Genomic DNA, 9104 nt, shown 5'->3' on the forward strand with positions numbered 1-9104 from the left:
AAAATATAAAGCACATCAAATATGACAAATTCATGTGTGCTTAATTAAATGTCATTGAAAACACTCACATTTATGTTTCTAGAGCCAAGGACTGCACCTTAGGCACAGGGGAAAGAGCTGACCCCCACTGACCAAGAGACATGATAGACATAACATGGTTGTCTTCTGCTTATGTTGTATTCTAAACACTGGAGGCAGCAATCTGTTCTTTGGGAGACAAAAAGCCCCAGACTAATCCATGGGCGGCAAAAACTTTTGGCTTGACTTGATGTATGAATAAAGTCATATCCCTGCTTGGGTCTCTGTTTGCTGAAAAGACCAAAAATGTGAGAACAACACGAAGAAGGGAAATGGAGAAAGTGGGGAAAGGACATGGAATACAATGCTCACCACCTGCACTTGGATTGAGAAAAGGCCGGAAGACCCTTAAAATAAGGAGCCCACTGTACGGTCAATGTCCAGGATAGCATTAAGGGAATATTAAAGTACAGTATGTCATTATTATGTTATGTTATCGCTGCCATAAATCTTGAAACGTGTATATTTAAAAGAGCCATTGGAAGACTTACGACTGAAAAATACTTTTTTGTGAAGGTTTGCTTTGCTTGTGTTTAGTGGCTTGAGTTAACAAAGCAAATAAGCAGTGAAAACCAACTGCTACTTTCCTTGAGGAGTCAAGAATGGAGTGGATGTCATGACAGGATGTCAAAAATTAAAAATTAAAAATTATCAAAATATAAAATATAGTAATTTAACTCATCAGGAAAGCTCAACTTAACTTTATTTACCTTTGATTTGTCATCTATTGCAAAACGTAGAACATGCTATAAAAGTCTTTTCAGTGCAGTTTATGAAAAATGTCAAGAAAGACGGTGAAGGTGGGATATTATTCAAATCTAGATGCATTAAGTTAAACACAAGTACTTCCAGATAAATGCCTATTTTCAAGGACTAACATATGGGACTCCATATGTTTATAACTTGTTGGTCACATGATTCTCAGACATTAAAAAAAGCTGTGAGTTGAACAAGTTCCCCCAATCAGAGACAAACATGCTGGACTAATGACTGTTTTTGAAACAAGGAGAAATTAGGATGCAGCCAACACACTAGTCCACCAAGGAACTTGTTTTCATCAACACTTCTAAGCCAAAAAATCTGGGGTGAGAACAACTTTGCATGGGAAGCAAGCTGAACAGGGGGGAGAGAGAGACAGAGACACATGAGACTGGAGGTTGAGAGCATGGAGTCAATCCAGCAATCTGCAGAGTGCAGGTAATGATAGTGATGAGGAGGAGGAATGTGCTGGGAGAGACAGAGAGAAAGATGGAAGTGTGGAGTTTCATGACCTAGTCAAAACAAATGTGGGCACTAGCCTTGCCAAGGGCTTGGCAAACAGACTGAGCATGCAACGCGAGCCCAGCTGCTAAGCTAAGCGTCCTTGTGATAATCCATCACCTTCAAAGTTTTCAGCTCGATTCTCCTCGATTGCTCAACCATCCCTAGACACACCTTGAAGTAATAATAACAGTAATCAATTCTTATATAAATCAGACTGATCTACGGCTTTCTCTTTTCCAGTGTCTCTTGCGCTGACACAAGGAATTTGTATCATTTGTCTCGTTTTTATCAGTGAGCTCCACATACTATAAAAATTTTAAGGAATTGACAGAAAACTGACACAGAACAAATGTGTTACAAGATATATGGAATGCTGCAGATACCTAAAACCCTTGAAATGACCAAGTCTGGCTTGAAATGTTCCTTTAAAACTGTACTGTCTGATCTTGCCTCCGGATCACAGAATGTCTCGTTGGCCAGTCTGACGTGTATGCGATTGTCAGTGTGAGTGTTGGAAATATACAGCACAGTCTGCGCAACAGAGAGATTATGTATGTCAATGGAAGAGAAACACGAAGAGAGAGTGAAGACAGCCAGAACTGTGGAGACTTTTAGCTTATTCATCCGTCATCTGGCCCACCTGTGCTCACATGTGCATGACCCAACCTGGCCCTGGCAGTTGTGCTCAGAGTCAACCAGCACCTGCCACGTTGAGCTCAGCTCTCTGATTTGAGATCAGGAGACAAGATGCAGACACGCAGAAGTCGGCTTGAGAGTGTGTAGTGTGTGTGTGTGTGTGTGTGTGTGTGTGTGTGCGCGCGCGTGTGTGTGTGTGTGTGTGTGTGTGTAACCATGAGCGCAGGCCTTGGGCAGACATAAGGTTTAGACAAGGAAGAAAGGAAAAGAAACTTTATTTTCTGTGGTTCTGACATCACTAGACACTGGGAAAATAAAATGCTCTCAAGTGAAAAAATACTACCCTGGAGGTTGTGTATTTTCAGGGTCACTGTGAGAGGACACGCTAACAAAATCTGGATTTTTGTCGGTTTGGCGTCCAAGCACTGATTGTATTTTTGGGAGATGGAGAGTAGAGTTTTTGCACAAAAGCTCTCTGTTTAGCCATATTTACACCATCCTGTCAGCTCAAACAAGCATGCTTTTGTTGGACTACCATCATTACAGCACGTCAGCTCACACAAATAGACCCGTCTTAGCTCACACATTATTGGAAGTCTAAACCAATGTTGTTTGTTGTTATGAACCACACACATGGAAAGTCTGCACGATGACCCTGATATCCAATCATTGCTTTTCTTTGGTGCCGCTCCCGGTATTTAGTTGATTGCTGACAACCTGAAGGATTTCTGTACACTAATGTAGTGGCTAATTTTTCTCGGTGACCCTCAAGGCATAGTGGGAAGCCCGAGAGACCACTTGAAACGCCAGCTGCCTTTGGACCTTGGACAAAGGAACCCTACAAAAGGTCAATGCTCTGAATACAAGATGGAAGGGACAGAAACCCAATACTACACAGGAGGGAGGACTGGGGGCCAAGGAAATTGGAAGGTAAGTGATGCAGTAAGGCAATGCATCATAGTTTCCTCCATTTAGATTTCTAAAAAAAGTGTGACAGAAACATGGTTTACTAGCCAGTTTCCATTCAGAAAAGACCACTGGCTTTCACAGCTGTGCAGGGACAAGTGCACCAGCAGGTTGTTGAGGTGAAATTCTGGATGGTGTGGCAGCAAATAATTGCGCATCACCCAGCGGTGGTGATTCATTTGTGGTGGCTGGTTTAAGAGTGATCTCAGCGAGGGGGTACACAAGTGAATCCAAGTCTAGACCTTCTCCGACAAAGAAGAGTCTTGTTTTCAGAAGAATCAAAATGTGATGACGGAGAGGCTGCCGTATCCACTGCCTCCTGCTGCACCATGTCACGTGCCTTGGTCTTTAAAATGAAGACTGGCACTGGAATAAAACAAGCCAGACAGTATTGCTACTTCTTTCAGTCACTAGTCATGTTCTCAAACTCGGGTCCAGTACAAGTGATGGATATGAGCCAGTGTGAACAGAAATATCTGGTTTCAATCTCACCACTGAAATGTCTTGCTCATTCTCCATTGGGGTTAGGTAAGGTAATCCTGTTTCAGAACCAGAGGAATACAAGAGACATTAATCAAAACATTGTTTTCAGCTCTCAGTCTGTCTTTCTCTTGCCCTTGTTCTCCCTGATTCTTCATCCTTTTCTCTTGCTCTTTCTTCTCCAAACGTTGTCTACGGGGTTGCGTTGACCAGACATGAGGTGTTAATGGCAGCAACCAGAGGAAGCCGAACGTGAGAAGTGAAAGATGGATTTGCTCGCACATTTCCATCTCCTCCTTATTCGTCCCCCTCTCCCCTTCTCTCTACTTTGTGAACCAGCTGGGCCTGGTGGAGGGTTTAATTTAAGAGAGCAAAGAATTCCATGGCAGAGGTCCACTGTAACTGACGGCAGACACTCGGAAAGCAGACTTTGGAGCTGGAGCTCTGGAATGTCCAGGAAATTTTTTGCAACTTGTTTCTCATCGTATTCTTTGTTTGAACACATATTTAATCAGGCAAGCAGTCGAAAAACAAATGTTTATTTACTGAAAAGCCAGGGGAGGAGATAACAACTCGCATGTCTCATTAATAGCGTTGACTGACATGGAAACCAGTGTCAATGTGTTCAAAAGACAGGAGGGTTACAGAAGAATGATAAACTGGGTCTTGTGTTCACCTAAACACTGGATTTGCTGTAAAACCATCAAAAACCACAAACACACAAAGAGTAAAAGCTAATTGCAAGAAGCATAGAGGCGTGCTATGGCAATACAAATGCTGTAATTTTCTTTAATGTGATGGAAAATCTTGATGATAACTTCATCCTCAAAGGCCCTCTGAAGGCCCCCAGAGAATCATCTTTTTACTGTGATTGACAGGCAGATACTGTTCTTCGGCTACAGTCCCATATAAATTTTCACTTTGAAAACTAAGCCCATCATTATGTCCTTCACTGTCATGACACCAGATTTTTATCAGTATCAAATTATCACACTGTTTCACTTCCAAGTTGGTGGATAGATTGCATTCTTACGAAGTGACGCAGGACAAGCTGGATGAAAGCGGAATGATGCGAGGTGCTGTAGTGATTCCAGATTGCGTGAGACAAGTGGACACACTGAGGCTCCCCTCGCTTCCTCTCCCTCTCCCCCTCCCTCTCCCGTGACCTCCCCTGCTCCTTGTCACTAACAGGTTCTCTGTGCTGTCAGTCACAGGCACCGAGCTGTGAGAAGCAGGACTAGTCACATGTTGGACTAATTAAGTATTCACAAAGTCACACCACTACACACAAGTTCTCTCCCTTGCTGGCTGAGCCAGCCGACTTTGGCGGCAGGCCTTTTATTGTTTTCGCTTTTCCTTTTCCATGGAGTCATTGACACTATCAATGAGAGGTCCCAAAGTCTCAGCCTCCCACTTTGCCAAATGACCCCAAGTGCAGAACTGTCAGAGTTCCTACAGACAAACAGGGAAAGGGTCTAAGGTTGCCTCATTCTGAGAAATCTTTGCTTTTTGGGGCAGCGTCCAGGTCAAAATCAGTGTAATAAAACTGGACTTCCAAACTGCTATTTTACTATAGTTAATCATCGTGGTATGGGTGGTCAATTTTTACTTTTATAGAGGTCAACTTTCGTAATACTAAAGAGGGAATGTGCTCTGTTAAGCTATGTGGTAAGCACTTACGTTGATGAAGCAACTTTGCCTGACTCTGAAGGGTCTCACCAACCCATGCAGCTGGGCATCAGAACACACACATTATTTCTGAGGCATTGAGCAGTTCTTGCAAATGGCTCCAAATTGACGGCAACTGTAAAAGTCACCATTACACGTTATGTGGTTTACAAGCGCTGCTGCCGTGCCAAACCAGGCTGCCTTGCCCTGTGACGTCTGTGGCTGAGTCCTTGTCAGTACATGGCTTACTTCAAACACATCTGTGCGAAGACCATTACTGCTGTCCCTTAATTCAAACTGTGCTAATTTGTACACCATGCATTACACCATATCCACTGAGTTTGTGATGTCATTGTCTATGCTACAAGTCAGACAGAGCAGAACATGCTATGCTATAAGCTTTCAAATCTAACAAACATCTCTCCTTTTTGCTTGTTTTTGTGAGAGTTGAGAGTCTCTATATGCTATTGTACTTTTTATCCACTTCTAAAGGAATGTCACAGTTGCTCTGCCAACACTGAGACCCTGAATATGTCTGAAGAGTATCCCTAACCCAGGGCTCATGCCATTGCCCATTTTAGCTTGGCACACTCACTTGAAGCATGTGCATAAAAGCATCCAGACAAGGCAGAAACACACCCCAAAGCATTAGAGAATACAGCAGGACACAAGAGTACATGTGCACTTAGAGCGACCGGTTTTGTAAAACTGCTCATTCATGATCAATATGTTCCATGTCTAGAGAAGTATAGTTCTGAAAATTACGTATAGGCTGAGAACCTGTCAACAAAGGCAATCTGTGGCCACGGTATGTAAAGTTGGCCAAGTGTGTTTCCTCTCCCAGATGGTCCACATATGCATCTAACTGCTATTCCACTGAATACTTTTCTGACAACTCAGGGTTGGGAAAAGAGACAAGTGTTCGACAGGTTGGCTCAAATCAAAACATGCAAATTGAAACACTGACATTAGATTCATTGAGTCGGCCTCAAAAGCATTTTCCAAGTTCCTCTGTCATTATAAAGGATGTGATCATTGTGAAGCATATGGGATGCTCTACAAGAGAAAACAATTATGATAGATAAATTGCGTCACGGAAAGTGGAAAAGCTGTTTAATAAACTGTACATTACATGTATGCAGAGATCTTGCTGCATGGGCTAAAACATCAGGATACCTATAAGGCCTAAAGGGCCAAAGCTGAGGTCATTTAAAAACCATTCATCTCCATTGATCATTTAGTCCAGCACTGGGTTTTGATGAGTTCTGAGAAATCACTTCTAAATACAATCACCATCAGCCATGTCTCTAACATTGCCATGTATATACTGTGAGTATGTAAGCTTTACCCATGTGTTGCACATTTTGATCGGCTACAGCTATACTCACCCAATGTGGAACACATACTGTGTAATCAACTTGCAGAACTAATAACCTGCTGTAAATGAACATCTGAATTCAGAAAACATTATTGTAATTACTTGAAACCACAGATACACAATTTAGGTGCTCTGATTACAATGACTTCAGTCCACTTCTACCAATGACTGAAACAAGGTTGTTCAACCAGTGATCTGTCTTCATGGACTCTTAGGGAAATAAGAGCAATGAATTTCTCCATCGCTATATAAACAACACTTAGGCTGTGCTGCCAGATGGACAAGGATAGTGGTCCATGCTCCAGACCTGCTGGCAAACAGAGCAGGGGAGAGGTTGTGAGAGCATGCCAAGGGATGGCTCATCAACTAACACAGTGAACATGGAAAAAAAACTACATTGGTGGTAACATGCTCACCAGAGAACAACATGACAGAGAAAAGGTTGGTGAACGGCTGCGGAGCTGTTACTGAGTCATAGTGAAAGTATTGGTTCAACCTGGGGAAAATACCACAGTTAGAAAGTGTAATGTGTGGCATGCGTTAGTGATTAGACACCAATAAAAACTAATAAAGCCCTTATCTTATCTTGCTTTATTCTGATATAAATTTAATTCTCAAGATGAATTAGTGGGATTTTGCAGACACTAACAACAACATCTGGTGAAATCATACAAGAAAAAACACAGACTTGGTGTAGAACAGATGGAGGAGAGAAAGAGGAAAGATAGGTGGGTAAGAATAGAGGATGAGCTGAACAAGCAGCACTTCATTTACGGTGTGTGTCTTTATTCTGGAAGGGATACTGTATGTCCCCAAACCAATGTTAGGATACATATTAAGCATTTGCATACGCTCACATGCAGATGCTTCCAGTCTCTGACAGCTTAGAGGACAGGTCTGAGCTCCAGTAATGAAAAACATATGTGCTCCTAGAGACTGAATCTCCTCCAAGCTCATCTTCTTTTGGCTAAACGCTTTCATCCTCACCTCAATCTATCAGTCTCCTTCCTCTCAGCGAGCTCCCTGAGCATGTGTGTTGCATGAATAAATGTGCATATGATGTTTTGTGTGTTTGTGTGTGTGTTGGTGAATGATGGAGAATGCGTATGACATACAGTGTATACGGTATGCTTTTGCATGAGTTATCGGTCCGTTCCATCCTCCTCGCTTCACGCTGTCTCTTCTCTGTCCTCCCCATGTCTATTCCTATCTTTCCACTTCTCTGCCTTGCCTCTACTCTTCCTGTAGTAAACCAGACAAGTACACTTAGTGCTTTTTCAAACAATGACCCTGATATGAACCAGAGGGTTTGAAAATGGACCAAAAGAATCAGGTGTATAGATGGGATGTGCAGGAAGATACACACAATATTCAAAATGATGCAAAGTTTATAGTTGGGTGGATGTTAACTGCATATGAGCAATACTTCCAGTGACCGCTTTAAAGTGAGTACCAACATCAAAATAGAGTCAACTGTTGGTCACAGGCTGTGAAAACTCAAACCCACCTACATACTGTGTGCAATCAGAAGCTACAACTCTCCCTCTTACTGCAGGTTGGCCTGCCGTCACAGAAATCACAATCCAGAAATTTCAGAACACCATCAAAAGCAACTCACAGAGACATGTTGCTGCATTAACCACTGTAATCCATCATCTTAAATGATGTGTGTGTTGCAGTTTGTCCAAGCATGATTTTATCTTGCATCAAATTGTCAGGACCATTTTCACTATTTTATTTCATTACTTCAAATTGATATGTTTATTCAGTGGCAATGAAGAGCCAAAATAAAGGTGAGGTAGTAAGTGCGGACTATATACACTCAGCTACCAGTTTATTTGGCACACTTATCTAAAACTAATGCAGTCTAATACAACAGCCCTGCAATAAATCCTACCTTCATGAAGTCATTTTGGAGGCTGTAGTGCTGTTGAGCTGTTCTGCAATATAATGATAGGATGACTAGACCCATATTGACAGGCTCACAATATCAATTTCCTTCAGTCTTTTGGATGGCTGGTCATGGATGGAGCAGTGAGTTAGTGTTGAACTGACAGAGAGCTCACACATTTTTCACACTTGTCTTTTTCAGAGAACTGTTAAAGCCGACTACCTTCAGATTTGTTTTCTTTTGGACCACCCACAAAACAACGAAACCAGTACATCTAGTACAACATCTATGATGAACACCGTTTGGACTGGCGCCTAATGGGGCCAATGCTTGAGCTAGCTGCTGATGCCAACTCCAGGGAAGCCCTAAACAACCCACTACCAGGCAGCATTCAATTTCTTTCCTTTAGTCATTGCTATTTTCTTTCACACACACCTCCCACATACTTTATGAGCCTAGACACTAATAAAGAGTTGAGTGCCAGTCATGTTTCTAATACTGTGTGTAGTTGTGTAGACCCTCAATGATAATGGTTGGACAAAAAATTAGAAACACATTGGTGGCTATAGTATTTTATCAATCTATTATATGATCTCTATAATATAAGCAGAGAAATGCCAAATGAAGTTGCTTAGAGATTCTGACTGCTCATATTTTTTCATTGCTCTAAGATGAATGAAGTGTTGTGTGACATTGATATCAGCTTTCAGACGGTGTGACAAAGGCGGGACATACAGCATGTTG

This window comes from Seriola dumerili, unplaced genomic scaffold (assembly GCF_002260705.1).
Source record: "Seriola dumerili isolate Sdu_G_001 unplaced genomic scaffold, Sdu_1.0 BDQW01000199.1, whole genome shotgun sequence".
NCBI classification, from domain to species: Eukaryota; Metazoa; Chordata; class Actinopteri; order Carangiformes; family Carangidae; genus Seriola; species Seriola dumerili.